The sequence below is a fragment of the Harpegnathos saltator genome, unplaced genomic scaffold (genome assembly GCF_003227715.2).
Source record: "Harpegnathos saltator strain DR-91 unplaced genomic scaffold, Hsal_v8.6 scaffold444, whole genome shotgun sequence".
Taxonomy (NCBI): domain Eukaryota; kingdom Metazoa; phylum Arthropoda; class Insecta; order Hymenoptera; family Formicidae; genus Harpegnathos; species Harpegnathos saltator.
Genome location: NW_020230255.1, coordinates 251169 through 269760, shown reverse-complemented (window position 1 = coordinate 269760; position 18592 = coordinate 251169). Strand labels below are relative to the sequence as shown.

Sequence of the window (18592 nt, the reverse complement as noted above, 5' to 3'; positions counted from 1 at the left end):
AAACCAACAAAAATCAACGAGTGGCAGCGTGTCTTTCTCTTCTCAATAAGCAGCGTCGAAAGTTTTTCTTGTGGAAAATCGTTACGGGCGATGAGAAATGGATACTCTATGACAATTTGAAACGCAGAAAGTCATGGGTAAATCCCGGCGAATCATCAAAATCGATCGCAAAACCCAATCGCTTCGGAAAGAAGGTTCTTCTCTGCATTTGGTGGGATATCAAGGGCGTGCTCTATTATGAGTTGTTGGAACCGGGTGAAACAGTTACTGCGGACTGCTATCAACGTCAATTAATCTGCTTGAGTCAAGAATTGGAACGAAAACGCCCGTATACTGGCAAAGGCGAACGTCCAGTGAAATTGTTGAATGACAACACCAGGCCACACATTGCTTCCAATACAAAAGACACCATAATGAGTCTTGGCTGGGTCGTCCTGCAGCACCCGGCGTATTCTTCAGACGTTGGTCCATCCGATTATCACTTGTTCCGGTCGATGCAATACGCCTTGTCCGATATGCACTTCCAATCAGTGGATGAGGCCTGAAAATGGCTTGACGACTTTATCGTGTCTAAAGACATAACATTTTTCCGAGATGGAATTCATCAGCTGCCTGAAAGATGGCTTAAAGTTATAGAAAGCAACGGCGAATACTTTGAATAAACAATTTAATTTACTTTCTTTTAAAATAAACCTTAAATGTTGCTGAAAAAAATTGGATCATTTGTACACCTAATATACAGGGTGTTTGATAGCTCATCATCTAGACGAAAGATGGAGATAGATTGGATGTAGCCGAGAAGAAAAGTCATGTACCATAATGTCAAATTGGCAATAGTTACCGAGTTATTAATTAAAACATGTGAGCTAACGAGCGCGTAGAGAGCGGAGGACGGCCGCAGTAAGCACGTAGACATTTGATACAGGCGGAGTCAGCGAGTGACGGTAGGTGAGCGCGCGCGGCGAGGGGCAACGTAAGCGACAAGAGGCGATCGCGCGCGACGAGGAGCAAGCGAGAGCTTTGTCTTTATAGCTTTTTCCTTATAGCTCGCTCGCTCCTCGTCGTTCGCGCTCGCTCGCCTCTTGTCGCTTGCGCTCGCTCGCTCCTCGTCGTTCGCGCTCGCTCGCTCCTCGTCGTTCGCGCTCGCTCGCTCCTCGTCGCGCGCGTTCGCCTCTTGTTGTTTACGTTGCCCCTCGCCGCGCGCGCTCGCCTACCGTCACTCGCTGACTCCGCCTGTATCATGTCTACGTGCTTACTGCAGTCGCCCTCCGCTCTCTACGCGCTCGTTGGCTCACATGTTTTAATTAATAACTCGATAACTATTGGCAATTTTACATTATGGTACATGACTTTTCTTCTCGGCTACACCCAATCTATTTCCAACTTTCGTCTGCATGATCAGCTATCAAACACCCTGTATACAGGGTGAGGAGCGTCCCAGATGCGCACAGAATAAAACGGACACAGCAGGTTGAATGAAACAGACACAGTGACAACGGACACAGTGAAAACGGACACAGTAAGAAACGGATACAGTGACAACCGGACACAGTAACAAACGGACACAGTAGGAAACGGACACATGGTGGTTGCAATCGGACACAGTGACAATCGGACACAGTAGGAAACGGACACACGGTGGTTGCAATCGGACACAGTGAGAAACGGACACAGTAAGAAACGGACACAGTGAGAATCGGACACAGTAAAAAATGGACACAGTATCAAACGGACACAGCAGGAAACGGACACACCGGGGTTGCAATCAGACACAGTAAGAAACGAACACAGTGACATTCGGACACAGTGACAATCGGACATAGTAACAAACGGACACAGTAGGAAACGGACACAGTGAGAATCGGACACAGAGAAATGGACACAACATGAAACGGACACAGCAGGAAACGGACATACTGTGGTTGCAATCGGAGACAGTAAGAAATGGACACAGGAAGAAACGGACACAATGACAATCGAACAGAGTAACAAACGGACACAATAGAAAATGGGCACAGTAGGAAACGGACACAATAGGAAACGGGGTGCGAAAAAAGTTAAGAGAAAGTAAAATCTGATCGTACGTGCATTATTTATGTGTAGTATTGCTGAATCGACTCATCTTTTCATACTGTGCGGTCACTTCTGCACTTGTGCAGATTGTTCTAGTTAAATCATGCAAGATAGTGATGATGTTAAAACTTGTTCAATTTGCAAAGCACAAATTTCATCGGTATACAAAATATATATGCCATAAACATGTCTTACTTTTATTTGAAGTGTATAAAAATATTTAGAATTGTCAGCATTTTTTTTAATACATATTCTTTATGACGTTTATCGCACACATATTCTAAGACAGTCGATTTGTTGCCAATATAACAGTATTATATATGTTAAGCATTACGTACTGAAATGTATTGTAGACTAAGGCTGTATGCAAGATTAGGTTGAAAGTATTTACTGCTAATCTCTCACAATACTTTAAGGTGAATTATATAAACATTACTTATATGCTAATATTCAAAGTTATTTTCTTTAATAATATGTGTTATAAACATTTCCGAAACAATGTGTGTTACATAATTACATAACAATTATATAACAAGCCAACAAAAGAACAGTAGGAAGCACGCATACTAAAATATAACGTATATCTTAAAATATATATGGTTATTTTTATCTGCAACGACTGCAAGGTTGACGTGCTTTCCGTTTTCGTGTAATCTGGAACATTATGTAAACGTTTCAATGTGTAAATATTATATCTGTCGATAATGAGTAACGTTTCAATGTATACTTACTTTTGATGGAATAGTGTTTTCAATAAACGCTAATGGTTGCTGACTATTCTTAATATATTTTTCAGAGTCTTGACGTGTGAGCTTTATTAGAGTCATCCTAGGTTCTAATAGATTTATTGGAGTATCTTTGGGATCTATAGTAACTTGTATTTTTTCTTCACAATTTTTTCCAGTATTGTCTATCAAAGATATATTTGGAATATTTTCCTTTCCTTAACTTATCGACCTTTGGAAATTTCAAATTATTAAATTAAGAAAAGTTAGGGCACTATTATAGTATTATATTCTTGATAGTAAATAAAGTAAAAAAGTCTAATACTATTTTTTCTTTCGACAAATAGTTAACGAGATATCGTAAGTTAAATGTTGAAAAAGTTACCTCAAAAAGTTTTCCTCAAATATTTAAAAAAATATTAAGCAAATAAAGAAATGTTTCAGACAAAAGTTGTTAAAATTAATTGGTATAAAAAGAAGATATAATAAGAAATTGGACTTCCTATTTTAAAAAATTAAGTTGACCTTCAACTCACCTTGAAAATGCCTTCCAAATAAAAAAACTGATGATGCCATTCTCTTTCTCCTTCGAAATCATGGAAAACGTGTTTTAGTTTTTTCAATATCTTTCATAGTTTTAAAAATTTTTTATCTGTTACGTTTGAAATTTAACATCCTGTATAAGATGAATATTAGGCCCCGTCAGAAAAGAATTATTCTCTAACATTAGTTGAACACACAAGCACATACATGTATATATATATAACGTTATATTAAAATATTTTTCAAGGTTACCCATTGAACAATTTTTGCGAATATTTATCGGAATATCTAAAAGCATTCTACATCAAAAACACGTAAATATGCAAGGTTAATATTAACTGTTGGACAGGAATTAGGCGAAGGCAGTAATATAGAGTACATACGCGTGTACACAGTTCTCGTATTTGTTAACTTTATTCAGTCGTATAAGAATACATTGTCGCGTATACTTCCGCACAGCCGTTCACACGCAGTCAACAGTACGCTGCTAGAGCGCCGCCAGGTGTTCGCTCTCGTATACTAGAATTGCGGGTCGCATGACCGATATTACCGCCAACACTCTCCCTCAAACCGCAATTGGTCTCGATTATAGGACGAGTCTAAGACCTATAAGGTTAGTGCAGTGCTCGTGCTTGCCTCCAGGCAGACCTTTGGTGAGTGCGTCGGCTGCCATCTCTTGAGTAGGCACATGTTGAACTTGTATGACCTTGTCCTTCACAGCATCGCGTACGAAATGATGCCGAACGTCGATGTGTTTCGATCGTGAATGATGAATAGGGTTGGCTGCTAACTTTAGAGCGCTGAAACTATCGCTCTTTACTACGATCCCAGTTGTAATCGCACCTAATTCCTAGAGCAATCTTTTCATGTGAATGACCTCTTTGGTTACCTCGGACAGGGCCATGTACTCGGCCTCTGTGGACGACAATGGCACCGTTTGCTGCTTCCGGGACTCCCAGCTGACAGCTCCACCATTCACGATCAGCGCAAAACCGGTATAAGATTTGCGATCAATGGAGCAATTTCCCCAGTCGGCGTCCACGTACATGACGGGAGAATTGCATTGCCTGGAAAACAAAATACCTAAATTATCGGTTCCTTTTAAGTACCATAATACCCGTTTGGCAGCTTTCCAGTGGACTTTGGCGTGGCAGTCATTGAATTGACTCAGATAGCTAACCACGTACGATATGTCGGGTCGAGTGCCTACGGAAAGGTACATGAATGTCCCTATTAGTTCTCGATAAGGCATCTTCGATCCATGATCGGCCGTTTCAGCTTTTCCTTTCGTCAGATTTGCACCCACTTCTATCGGAGTCGATACTGGTTTGCATTCCTGCATACCGAATCTGTCGAGGAGATCGAGAATATATCCACGTTGACTTATGGCAATTCTGTTCTTCGTCTTCGTAAACTCAAGACCCAAACAGTATCGAACGTTGCCTAAGTCCTTGATCTCGAAAGCGGCGCTGAGACCGTTCCTCAGCCTCTCAATCTCGGTGTCGTCGTGTGACATTAAAAGGATGCCGTCCACGTAGATGATGATGAAGCTCCTGTTTTCGACTGGTCCGGTATAATAAACGCATGGATCTGCACTCGACGGGACCGCTCCTAGTTCTCGTAGTTTACTGTCTAATTTTAAATACCAGGCTCGTCCATCCTGGCGCAGACCGTAGACAAAGCCTTATTCAATAAGCAGACGACGTCAGATTTTTTCAGGACGTTCAGCATTTTCTCGGCTTTTTCCTTGACGTGGGAGTTTTCCTTCCTGAATCGGACTATCAGCTCCAAAATATCCTCTAGATAGTCCGGCGGTTCCATGAAGATGACTTCTTCAACGTCACCGTTGAGATACGCGGTCGCCACGTCGAGTTGCCTGATCTTCATATCTTTTTGAGCGGAAACGGCCACGGCAGCACGTATTGAACTCATTTTGGCTACTGGGGCGAAGGTTTCACGGAAATCCACTCCGGGTCTTTGTAGGAAACCGCGTGCTACCACACGTGCTTTACGTTTCTCGATGGATCCGTCGGAATTGTACTTGCTTCGTAGAACGAATCTACTTCCAATTACTTGCCCATCGTTGAGGCGTTTCACCAGATTCCATGTGTTGTTCTTCAGCAACGATACCACTTCTGATATCATTGCATTCTTCCACTCTGATGAGTCCTCGTTTGAAAAAACCTCCTCTATGTTGACTTCGGCCGCGCCGGCGGATTCTCTTAATTCGTCGGTCGAGCAGCCGTAGTCTTTCCGAGGTATGCCGGGTCGTCCTGTTTTTATCAACCGGGGGCGTCCTCGTCTACGACCTGACGCTTCGTCCTTGTTCAACTCGAACGTTTCCACTGGCTCTTCCGCATCTTCTTCTGGATGTACCCGCTCTGTATCGTCCGTTCCCGAGATCAATTCGAGTTTGGGGGGACTCGTTGTTGTTATGTCCTGAGGTCCGTCTTGAGAGGTATCTGTGTAAAAGTCTTTAGATGTTTTTACTTTTCGATGGTCCAACGATTCTTCAAGAAACTTTATATCTCGAGTAATCTCGACCTTTTTGACTTCCGGTAACCAGACTCGAAAACTTTTTGTCTCTTCAGAGTATCCGATGAATATACCGCTTCTCGATCGAGCGTCAAATTTGCCCTTATTCGGAGCTCTATTCATGCAAAATACTTTGCATCCGAAAGTTCTAAAATAGCTTACTGTCGGTGCCTTGCCGTTCCAAGCTTCATGAGGGGTTTTTCTGTCAAGTTTTTTTGTGGGACATCGATTTTTAACGTAATTAGCAGTGGATATTGCCTCGGCCCAGAAACTAATTGGCAGGCCAGACTGCAACAGAAGACAGCGCGCGGATTCGACTAGACTTCGATTTTTCCTCTCAGCTACCCCATTTTGCTCGGGGGTGTATGCAGTCGTGAGTCGTCTTTTAATGCCTTCTGACTTCAGATATTCGTCGAACTCTTTATTTATATATTCGCGGCCATTATCGGATTGGAGGGTTTTTATCTTCATACCATGTTGTCTCTCGACCGATGATTTGTAGGCTTTAAATTCTTCAAGCGCTTGATCCTTGCCTTTTAAGAATCTAACCTCCGTCCATCTGGTGTGGTCGTCGGTGAAGGTGATAAAGTATTTAGATCCACCGTTCGACAACGCGCGCATCGGGCCGCATATATCTGTATGGACAATTCCTAACTTTTCGGTCTCTCGATTTGAAGCCTTTGGGAACGATGGGCGAATCATCTTTCCCTTAATACATATTTCGCAGGTTGAGTCCTTAACTCCGGTATCGTTCAATGTGCCAGTCCCTCGTATAGCTCCGCTATTTGATGCTTGGACGAGATCTCGATAGTTTAAGTGGCCCATTCGTTGGTGTCAGATTTCGACTGCGCTCCTCGATATCCTTGACTCGTTGGCTCGCGCCGCATGCGCCTTGGCGTCACGATAACTATTTTGCGGCGTTGCGTCAAATAGATAAAGATCGTCGATCCGCCTCACAGTCAGTATCGCATGCCCCTCTCGATTGACTATATCAGCCTTCTCTCTGTCGAACGTCACAGTGTAACCCTTGTCCGTTACTTTGGAAACTGACAATAGATTCATCCTGAGATCTGGAACATGCAAAGTTTTGTTTAGGACCATGTGATTTTTCCTTTTGTTCGAGTTCATTTCGATTTCGGCCATGCCCCTGGCTTCTATCTCCGCGAATGCGTCGCTGACTAATTTCAGTTCCCGATTTGCTTCTGTCAATTTCTGTAAATAAGTGTAATAATGTAAATAAGTTTACATTGTGACAGAGATGAGATGTACTGCCGCTATTAATACACCATATATTCCTGTTGACGCCCCCTACGATCTGACAAGCACCTGATACGTTTTCAGTAGACAGGAGAGATATGCGCGGAGGTCTTCTTCGATCTTTCTCGTCTGTCCTAGGGAGAGAGCACTCAGATGCCTTATGTCCTCTCTTGTGACAGTTGAAGCACTTGAACTTGAACGCCGACTTCAGATCCTCCTTATTTGTGGATTTTTCGTTTCGTTTTCCTTGTCTCTTTTTATAAATGAGCAACGCATCTTGTTGTTGATACGACACCGTTGAGCTCTTTCTTGCGTCATTTTCTTCAATTATCTTAGTACATAGGTTTTCGGGGGTAGGGAGTTCATCTCGGCTTTCGATGGCGATCCTGAAATTATCGAAACTTAGAGGCAAACTGTATAGCATCATGATGGCGAGTTTTGATCAGGATTGATTGTCACGTCCATCTCGGCGAGTTTGTCCACCGAATCGAAAAATTCATGGAGATGCTCACGCACGTCCCCACCTTCGCTCATTTTTTGTAATGTCAGGCTTTTCAGCAGTGTAGCCTTGCGAGCGGGTCCTTTGGATTGGAATGTGTTTTCTAACTTAATCCACAATTCGCGAGACGTTTGGCAATTCTTTACTAATTTGAGTTCGCCTGCTCCTATGGATAATATCAAATCAGATTTGGCCTTTTCGTCTCTTACGATCCAGTCTCGTACTTCTCTCTCATTTGCTGCGGTCGGCTCAGGCTTCACGATGTCACCGCTTACGTAGCCCCAGGCATCATTTTTCACTAACAATGCTCGCATTTGCATCTTCCATGTATCGTAGTTTTCGCGTCCGCGCGCCTCGATGCGTATAACGTTACTTGCACTCATCTTTCGTCGGGTTTTGGCATGCGCGAAAGAAAGGTTATGACGACGATTACACGGTCGACGGTAATAACGAGAGTCCTCGCATGCGCGTTTACGCTCGACGCGTACGATAGAAATGAAACGCCACCGAAAATATACAGAAAACACGTTCCCGTATTTGTCTTATCGCGTCCCGGCACGTTTTGCCTTCCTTTTTGCACGAATGTTGTACTTCCCTCGCGCTGTGGCTCTTACACTGTTGATCGTGGTTGTCGGTCTCGATCGCACAGATCGAGGTTTCCTTTCTGTCTCGAATCTTCGACGATTAGTACTGTTCGCGAGTCCCTAGGCCCGTAACCTGTTGGACAGGAATTAGGCGAAGGCAGTAATATAGAGTACATACGCGTAGACACAGTTCTCGTATTTGTTAACTTTACTCAGTCGTATAAGAATACATTGTCGCGTATAGTTCCGCACAGCCGATCACACGCAGTCAACAGTACGCTACTAGAGCGCCGCCAGATGTTCGCTCTCGTGTATTAGAATTGCGGGTCGCATGACCGATATTACCGCCAACATTAACAATAATTTTTATATTTTACTAACAATTATTTTTTAAAAAGATAACTATCTTTATCATGCTCTAGAGAAGGAAAATGTATTAGACATATCTTTGCAAAATGAAAATGACAAAAATTATGAAGAATTATTGTTGGACTACCTGAAACTGTTTATTATGAACAATATATAAATATGCAAAGTTAGTATTAACTGTATTATGTATGTCTGACTTACATTCTTATTAACTTGCCTTATCACGCTTCAGGAAACGAAAATATTCCAAATATATCTTTGATAGACAATACTGGAAAAAATTGTGAAGAAAAAATACAAGTTACTATAGGGACTTCCGTTTCCGGCGGCGTAAAGTATAGGAGAGGGTTTCTAGTAGAGTGAAAGGAGGAGAGAAAAGGAGAGTGTAGGGGACAGAATTGGAGGAGGGGGGAGGAGAGAGTGTGAAGAGAGTGAGCGGGAGTGGAGGTGAGTGGAGGCGAGAAGGGAGAGAGAGAGAGAGTGGAAAGGGGGTGAAAGATACGGGTGAGAGAGTGAGGTTAGGGACGGCTAGAGAAGAGCAGGGAAAGAGAGTTTATAGAGGAGAGAAAAATAAGAGAAAGGATACGGGCAAGGAGTATAGGAGCAGATAGAAGAGAGGCAAGAAGGAGAAGGAACGACATCTGTAGGAGAAAGGAGGAAGGAAGAAGAGAAAGGAGCGAAGTTTAAAGGAGAGAAAGGGGAAGATAAGAATGGAGGAAATAGGGAAGGAAGAGAGGAGTAAGGGGGAGGGAAGAAAAGGGAATGGAGGGGAAAAGGGGGGAAGGAGGGAGGGAGAAGAGGGAGTACGGGAATGATAGGGGAGTGGAATGTGGATAGGGATGTGGAAAAGAAAAAGAGAGAAGGAGGAAGAGATGGGATTTATGAAAAGTAGGAAGACAGTGAGGTCACCAGTAAAAGGGGAAGAGGAGGGGAGGGAAAGGGAGAATTCATTAGAGGAAATGAAGAAGGAAATAAGAGGAGGGTTTAAAGAGGTAAAAGAGGAAATAGAAGGGTTAAGGAAGGAAATTAGGAGGAGAGAGGAAACATGGGAGAAAGAGAAGCAGGAGATGAGGGATAGGATAGAGAGTTTAGAGAGGAAATGGGAAGAGATAGAAGGGAAGGGAGGGGAAGGGGAGATGATAAAAAGATAGAAGAAAGAGTAAAGAAGGTGGAGGAAAAGAGGGAAAGGGAGAGTAGAAGAGAAGCAGAAGAGAGGAAGGGAGAAATGGAGGAGAGAGTGAAAGTATTGGAAAAAAGGGAGGAGGAAAGAGAGAGGGAGAAAAGAAGAAGGAATATAGTGATGAGGGGGGTAGAAATAGGAAAAGGGGAGGTTAGAGAAGAGGTGGAAAAGATACTGAAAGAAATAGGAATGAAAGAGGGGATTGGAAAAAGAATAAGGAGGATAAAGACGGGAAAGGGGGATGAGAGAAATAGTAGTGGTAGAATTAAATAGTGAGGAGGAAAAAAGCAGGATAATGGAAAGGAAAAAGAAACTGAAAGGAAGCAAAGTATGGATAGAAGACGATTTGACATATGAGGAAAGGAGAGCAAGGTGGATAATGAGAAGAATAGCGGATGAAGAAGAAGGAAAAGGAAGTAGGGTTTGGAGAGGGTATGGAAAAATAAGAATAAATGAGGAATGGTGGAGGTGGGACGAAGAAGTGAGGGGAGTGGTTAATAGAAAAGGGGAAAAGAAAGTATTGACAGTAGAGGGAGAGGAGAGGAGAGGGAGGGGGAAGGGGAGGGAAAATGGGAAGGAGGGAAACTAGACGGAGATAGAAGAGGAGAGGGGAGAGGAGGAAATAGGAAGGAAAGAGGGGAAGAAGGAAAGAGGGATTTAAAGGTGACATTCTGGAATGTAGCAGGATTGAAAAAGAAAGATAGGGAGTTTTGGAGGGAGATAGAAAAATGGGATGTAATAACGTTAATGGAAACATGGATAGAGGAAAAAGAACAAGCGTGGTTAAGGGGGAAGCTACCGAAGGGATATACATGGAAAATACAAACGGCGAAGAGAATTTATAGAAAAGGAAGAGCAAAGGGGGGGATGGTAATGGGAATAAGGAAGGAATTAGAAGCGAGAGGGGGGAAGAGGAGGAGAGGGAGGAGATGGAGGGAGTGATGGTGGGGAATGTAATAATAGAAGGAAGAAGATGGAGGATAATAGGAGTATATGTGAGGGGGGATTTAGGGAAAAGGTTGGAAAAATTAAAGGAATGGATGGAAGAGGAAGGGGGAGGAAGAACGATAATTGGAGATTTTAACGCAAGGACAGGAAGGAGAGGGGGGAGAATATGGGAGGATGAAGAGGGGGTGGAGGAGAATAGGAAATCGAAAGACGAGCAGGGAAATAAGGAGGGAAAGGAATTGATAGAGTGTATAAATGAAAGAGGATGGATGATAGTGAACGGAGGGAAGGAAGGAGATGAGAAAGGGGAATGGACGTACACAGAGGGAAGAGGAGAATCGGTAATAGATTATGTTATAGTAAATGAGGAAGGATGGAGCAAGATAAAAAGTTTTGAGGTGGGGGATAATATAGAGTCGGATCATCATCCAATAACGGTAAGGATGGAGAGAGGGAGAGAGAGGGGAAAGAGAGGGGGAGGGAAGAAAAGGAAAGAAAAAGGGGTATGGACTGAAAGGGCTAGAGAAAGATTTAGGGAAGAGTTGGGGGAAGTGAGAATAGGGGAAGGAAAGGTAGAAAAGGAGATCAAGGAAATGAATAAAAGGATAAAGAGAGCAATAGTAAGGGAAGAAGAAGAGGGCGAGAAGGAGAGGAGGAAAGGTTGGTGGGATGAGGAATGTAGAGAAGAGAAGAGGAAGGTAAGAAGGGAATTGAGGAGATGGAGAAGAGGAGAGGTGGATAGAGAGAGATATAGAGAAGAAAAATCAAAATATAAAAAGTTATGCGAGGGAAAGAGGAAAGAAGAAAATGAGAGGTGAGAGAGATGGGTGAATAAAAAAGTAAAAGAGGGGAAGATATGGGAAGTAATGAGGAGGGAGAGGAAAAGAAGAAAGGGAAGAAACGAAGAGATTGAAATGAAAGAATCGGAGGAATATTTTAGAGGGTTACTAGGAGGAGTGGGGAGAAGAGTGATAGGAGGAAGGAAGAGAAAAGAGGGAAGAGAGAAGAAACAGGAAATAAGCAAGGAAGAAATTAAGGAGGTAATGAAGAAATTAAAGGACAACAAGGCGGTAGGAGAGGATGAGATACCAAATGAAGCGTGAAAATATGGAGGAGATAGGATGGAGGAATGGATAAGGGAAATGTGTAATAGAGTATGGAGAGGGGAGGGGTGGCCAGAGGAATGGAAGGAAGGAATAGTAGTACCGATAGTGAAGAAGGGGGAGGGAAGAGTAGTGGGAGAGTACGTTAATGAATACGTTGTACAAGATTTATGCATCGGTATTAGCGGGAAGATTAAGGAAAGAGGTGGAGGAGAAAGGGTTGATACCGCAAAATCAGACGGGGTTCAGGAAAGGGTTGGGAGTTATAGACAACATATATGTGATGAATTATGTGATAAATAGACAATTAGGAAGGAAGGGGGGTAAGCTGGTGGCGTTATTTATGGATCTGAAAGCAGCGTTCGATACGGTGGACAGAAGAGAGTTGATAAGGGCGATGAGGGAAAGAGGGGTGAGGAAAGGATTGGTGGAGAGATGTGAGGAGGTGATGGAAGAGACGATAAGCAGGGTAAGGGTGGGAGAGGAGCTAGGGGAGGGGTTCTGGACGGGAAGGGGAGTGAGGCAGGGGTGCCCACTAAGTCCAGGGATGTTTAATTTGTTAATGGCGGATATGGAAGAGGAATTAAAAAAGGGAGGTGGGGAGGAGTAAAGATAGGAGAAGAGAAAATATATTCATTGGCATATGCAGATGACGTGGTGATAATGGCGGAGGAGGAGGAGGGGATGAAGGCAATGATAGCGAGATTGGAAAGATATATGGAAAGGAAAGGGATGGAGGTGAATATAGGGAAAACGAAAGTGATGAGATTTAGGAAGGGAGGGGGTAGAGAGAGAAAGATGAATGGAGATGGAAAGGAAAGGAATTGGAAGAAGTGAAGGAATATAAATATTTAGGATACGTGATGCAGAAAGATGGGGGACAGGAGAAGCATATAAGGAAGCAAAGGAAAGAATAAAGATAGGAATGACGGTGATGGGACAGGTATGGGGAATAGGGAAAAGAAGGTTTGAGAGAGAATGGGGGAAAAGAATATGGTTATATGATAGTTTAGTATGGACGGTGATAGGGTATGGGGTGGAAATATGGGGGTGGGAGGAGAGGGAAGAGATAGAGAGAAGCCAGGAAAGATACATAAGATGGATACTAGGAGTAAAGAGAGAAACGCCAGGATACATGGTAAGGGAGGAATTGAAGAGAGAGAAGTTAAGAGAGAGAGAGCGGGGTTAAGAGCATGGAAATGGGAGAGAAGGCTGGAGGAGGGAAGGGGGAGCGAAATTGCGAGGAAATGTCTAGAGGAGATAAAGAAGAGAGAGGAGAATGGGGAGAGATTGACGAGTTGGGAAGTAGGGAGGATAAAATTCTTCAAGGAAAGGGGAGGGGACATGAGGGAGGTAAGAAAAAGGAGAGAAGAGGGAGAGACATTGGTGACAGAAATAAGAGAAAAGGGAGAGGAGCTAGGAAGAAGAGAGAGGGGGGAGAAGATAAGAGAGTCAAGGTATAATAGGTGGTATGAATATGTGAAAGGGGAAGGGATACCGCAGTACTTGAAGAAGGGGTGGGGAGAAAGTAGGTGGAAAAGGATAGCGAGGTTCAGATTGGGAAATGAGATGAGAGGAGGGCAGTATTGGAGGAAGGAGGAGGAAAGGAGGTGTAGGTTGTGTGAGAGGGAAGAGGAAACATGGGAGCATGTGTGGGAGGAATGTAGGAGATGGGAAAATGGAAGTGAAAAGAGTTGGAAAGAGGAAGTAAGGAGGATATTGGGAGAGGAGGGAGAGGGAGAGAGGTGGATGAGAGAATTGGAGAGGGAGAGGGGTGGGGATGAGGGGGGTAAGGGCGGAGAGGAAGTAGACAAAGAATTGAAAAAGAATGTTAATTGAAAGGCCAAGGAAACGGAAGTCCAGGAGAGGGGAGAGGTGTGTGTGTGTGTGTGTCAAGGGGGGGACGAGCGGCAAGCGGGACGCGAGTTCTCCCCCAGGACCAGAAAATAAAAAGTAAGGGAAGCGAATAATTATAAGGAGGAGTTGTAAAGAGTTGGGGAACGCTCCCTGCAACAGCGCCTTCGAACCTTTAGGGGAGAATAAATATACATACATACATACATACAAGTTACTATAGATCCCAAAGATATCCCAATAAATCTATTAGAACCTAGGATTACTCTAATAAAGCTCACACGTCAAGACTGCGAAAAATATATTAAGAATAGTCAGCAACCATTAGCGTTTATTGAAAACACTATTCCATCAAAAGTAAGTATACATTGAAACGTTACTCATTATCGACATATATAATATTTACACATTGAAACATTTACATAATGTTCCAGATTACACGAAAACGGAAAGCACGTCAACCTTGCAGTCGTTGCAGATAAAAATAACCATATATATTTTAAGATATACGTTATATTTTAGTATGCGTGCTTCCTACTGTTCTTTTGTTGGCTTGTTATATAATTGTTATGTAATTATGTAACACACATTGTTTCGGAAATGTTTATAACACATATTATTAAAGAAAATAACTTTGAATATTAGCATATAAGTAATGTTTATATAATTCACCTTAAAGTATTGTGAGAGATTAGCAGTAAATACTTTCAACCTAATCTTGCATACAGCCTTAGTCTACAATACATTTCAGTACGTAATGCTTAACATATATAATACTGTTATATTGGCAACAAATCGACTGTCTTAGAATATGTGTGCGATAAACGTCATAAAGAATATGTATTAAAAAAGATGCTGAAAATTCTAAATATTTTTATACACTTCAAATAAAAGTAAGACATGTTTATGGCATATATATTTTGTATACCGATGAAAGTTGTGCTTTGCAAATTGAACAAGTTTTAACATCATCACTATCTTGCATGATTTAACTAGAACAATCTGCACAAGTGCAGAAGTGACCGCACAGTATGAAAAGATGAGTCGATTCGGCAATACTACACATAAATAATGCACGTACGATCAGATTTTACTTTCTTTTAACTTTTTTCGCACCCCGTTTCCTATTGTGTCCGTTTCCTACTGTGCCCGTTTTCTATTGTTGTTCTATTGTCCGTTTGTTACTATGTCCGATTGTCATTGTGTCCGTTTCTTCCTATGTCCATTTCTTACTGTCTGCGATTGCAACCACAGTGTGTCCGTTTCCTGCTGTGTCCGTTTCATGTTGTGTCCATTTCTCTGTGTTCGATTCTCACTGTGTCCGTTTGTCACTGTGTCTGTTTCATTCAACCTGCTGTGTCCGTTTTATTCTGTGCGCATCTGGGACTCACTCACAGGGTGTTTGAAAGCTTATCATGCAGACGAAAGTTGGCGATAGATTGGGTGTAGCCGAGAAGAAAAGTCATGTACCATAATGTCAAATTGGCAATAGTTATCGAGTTATTAATTAAAACATGTGAGCCAACGAGCGCGTAGAGAGCGCAGGGCGACCACAGTAAGCACGTAGACATTTGATACAAGCGGAGTCAGGAGTGGCGGTAGGTGAGCGCGCGCGGCGAGGGGCAACATAAGCGACAAGAGGCGTGCGCGCGCGACGAGGAGCGAGCGAGCGTAAGCGACAAGATTCGAGCGAGCGCGACGAGGAGCGAGCGAGCTTTTTTTTTATAACTATTTCCTTATAACTCGCTCGCTCCTCGTCGTTCGCACTCACTCGCTCCTCGTCGCGCGCGCTCGCTTCTTGTCGTTTACGTTGCCCCTCGCCGCGCGCGCTCGCCTACCGCCACTCGCTGACTCCGCTTGTATCAAATGTCTATGTGCTTACTGCGGTCGCTCTCCGCTCTCTACGCGCTCGTTGGCTCACATATTTTAATTAATAACTCGATAACTATTGCCAATTTGACATTATGGTACATGACTTTTCTTCTCAGCTACACCCAATCTATCTCTAACTTTCGTCTGCATGATAAGCTTTCAAACATCCTGTATATACAGGGTGTTCGGAATGTGATCATTAATATTTTGTGTACTGGTAGAACTCGTTAAAACAATTAAAAAAGTCCTGTGCCATTTTACAATTTTTTCAATATTTATTCCGTAATTAATTAAAATGTGTAAACGAATGAGCGACAGAAACGAGCACGAGAAAGCGACAGGACGGGCTCCGTGTATAAGAAGATGGCTTACCTCGCGCTGCGAAAGGCAACCGTAAGTGACAAGAGGCATGCGCGTGCGACGAGGAGCGAGCAAGCGCGAACGACGAGCGAGCGAGCGCAAGCAACAAGAGGCGGCCGCCCAGCGCTCTCTACGCGCTCATTGGCTCACATGTTTCAATTAATAACTCGATAACTATTGCCAATTTGACATTACGGTACATGACTTTTCTTCTCGGCTACACCCAATCTACCAGTACACAAAATATTAATGATCACATTCCGGACACCCTGTATATAGGATGTCTCAGAACTTTGGGACACGGACTCCGTAGGGACATAGAGTTAAGTGAGAGGAACAAAAAAGTCCTCTACTATAATGTGAAAATCGTAATAGTTTTTTAGTAATAACCTCGTAAAATTTGGCATTTTCCACATCCATTGCGGCCTATAGACGTTCCGCGGCAAGTTGTGTGTGTAAGGGCTGAGCGATAACGTATCTCGCGGCGTCAAAGCGCCAAGACGCCATCGCGATAGTCAGCGCGAGACACGTTATCGCTCAGCCCGTACGCACACAGCTTGCCGCGGAGCGTCTATAGGCCGCGATGGGCGTGGAAAACGCCAAATTTTACGCGGTTATTACTAAAAAACTATTACGATTTTCACATTATGGTACAGGACTTTTTTGTTCCTCTCACTTAGCTCTATATCCCTACGGAGCCCGTGTCCCAAAGTTCTGAGACACCCTGTATATGTATGTATATGTATATGTTAATAATCAAAATCTTGCTTTACAGCGACGTTAGAAATAATACAAGGAATATGGCTGAACAATTTGATGATGATATATTACATTAACGAGGCAATATTTCTCATGTTCCAAAATTATATTGTACGTGACATGCTGCAATGCCCGGTACAGTCTTTTATATACGATAAATGTTAGACAGCCTGATTGCGAAATCTAGTTTTGTGGAGACCTCGGGAATACATCGAGGAATATGTTATAACAATTTGGTGGTGATATATGACTGCAATGAGGCAAAATATCTTTTCCTGTAGCATGATATTTCGTACGACGCACGCTTTATTAATATATGATAAATTTTTGACGGCCGGATTGCAAAATCTGGCTCTGTAGAGACCTCGATAATAGTTCAAGGAATATTCCATATCAATTTGACGGTTACATATATCGCCAATGAGGCGGAATATCTCTTCTTGTAAAATTGTATTCGCGTGATCCGCCTTGATGCATCTTGATGCATCTTTATTTATTTATAATAAAAGTTAGACTGCCTGATTGCAAAATCTGGCTTTATGAGGATATTGGGAATAGTTTTAGAGATATGCTATAACAATATGATGATGATATATGTGTATTACATCAGTGAAATAATATATCATTTTGTAAAATGATATTGTACGTAATCCGCTCCGACGCTTCATACATCTTTATTTACTTATGATACATTTTTCACGGCCTGACTGCAAAATCTGGCTCTGTAGGTTTCTCGAGGATAGTTCAAAGAAGATGCTAAAACAATTTGGCGGTGAAATATATCGTCAACAAAGGGGAAATTTTGCATCTTCTACAATGATTTTTCGACTCATTCGCTCCAACGCCTGGTACGATGGACGCTTTATTTATATATTAAAAATTTGTGACGACCGGATAGCAAAATCCAGCTTTATAGCGATCTCGGGAATAATACGAAGAAGATACATCAATTTGGTAATAATACGTATCGTCAAAGAGACAAAATATTGCATCTTGTAAAATGATATTTCGAGTGACTCGCAGCGACGCTTGGTACGACTGACGCTTTATTAATGTATGATAAATTTTTGACGACTGGATTTCAAAATCTGACTGTAGGATTCTTGGAGATAGTTCAAGGAATATTCCGAATCAATTTGGCGGTTACATATATCGTTAACGAAGCGGTATATCTGTTTTTGTGAAATTGTATTTGCGTGATCCGCCTTGACACTTGGTGTATCTTTATTTATTTATGATAAAAGTTAGACGGCCTGATTACGAAATCTTTTGTAGAGACCTCGGGAATAGATGGAGGAATATGTTATAACAATTTGGTGATATATGACAACAACGAGGCAAAATATCTTTTCTTGTAACATGGTATGTCGCGGGACTCGCTGCGATGTTTCGTATGACGCACGCTTTATTAATATATTATAAATTTTGGACGGCTGGATTGCAAAATCTGACTCTGTAGGGACCTCGATAATAGTTCAAGGAATATTCCATATCAATTTGGTAGTTACATATATCGTCAATGAGGTAGAATATCTTTTCTAGTAAAATTATATCGCTCGTGACTCGCCGCGAGGCTTGGTACTGTTGACATTTTATTTGTTTATGAAAAATTATTTACGGCCTTATTAAATAATCTGCCTTTGTAGGAGCCTCGGGTATAATGCAAAGGATATATATCATAACAACTTTGCGGTGATACATAACATCAACGTGGCAAAATATCTTATGTTTTAAAATGGAAGCTGGAAGGTACACATACACACGGCAATACTTATGCACTGCTCATATATCACGTTAATACTGATGCATTGCTCGCGTGAACGCAAGGCAGGAAGGTTATGTCATATAGACTGCACCATAGTGCAGCTGGGTTACACTTTCCGTGTTACCTGCACTAAAACATATCATATTTTGTCACGCAGACATCATAT

The 18592-nt window shown here is 42.4% G+C and overlaps 1 protein-coding gene and 2 long non-coding RNA genes across 4 annotated transcripts in view; 2 read left to right on the top strand and 1 right to left on the bottom strand.

Moving 5' to 3' along the window:
- Window positions 1-18592, top strand: part of LOC105187135 (flavin reductase (NADPH)) — a 118737-nt gene that overhangs the window by 84288 nt on the left and 15857 nt on the right. The window contains exon 4 of one of the 2 annotated variants that reach the window (XR_003113383.1): window positions 16678-16796. The exons of the other annotated variant lie outside the window; for it this stretch is intronic. The gene's annotated coding sequence lies outside the window, so the exon portion shown is untranslated. The remainder of the gene's footprint in view (window positions 1-16677; window positions 16797-18592) is intronic. 2 annotated transcript variants of the gene reach the window in all.
- LOC112589240 (uncharacterized) lies at window positions 2074-3023 on the bottom strand. Its single transcript, XR_003113386.1, has 2 exons — window positions 2805-3023; window positions 2074-2727 (listed from the first exon to the last, which is right to left on the bottom strand). It is a non-coding gene; the product is annotated as an uncharacterized LOC112589240 (long non-coding RNA).
- On the top strand, window positions 3652-11451 carry LOC112589241 (uncharacterized). The gene is made up of 3 exons (XR_003113387.1): window positions 3652-3668; window positions 8639-8751; window positions 8818-11451. It is a non-coding gene; the product is annotated as an uncharacterized LOC112589241 (long non-coding RNA).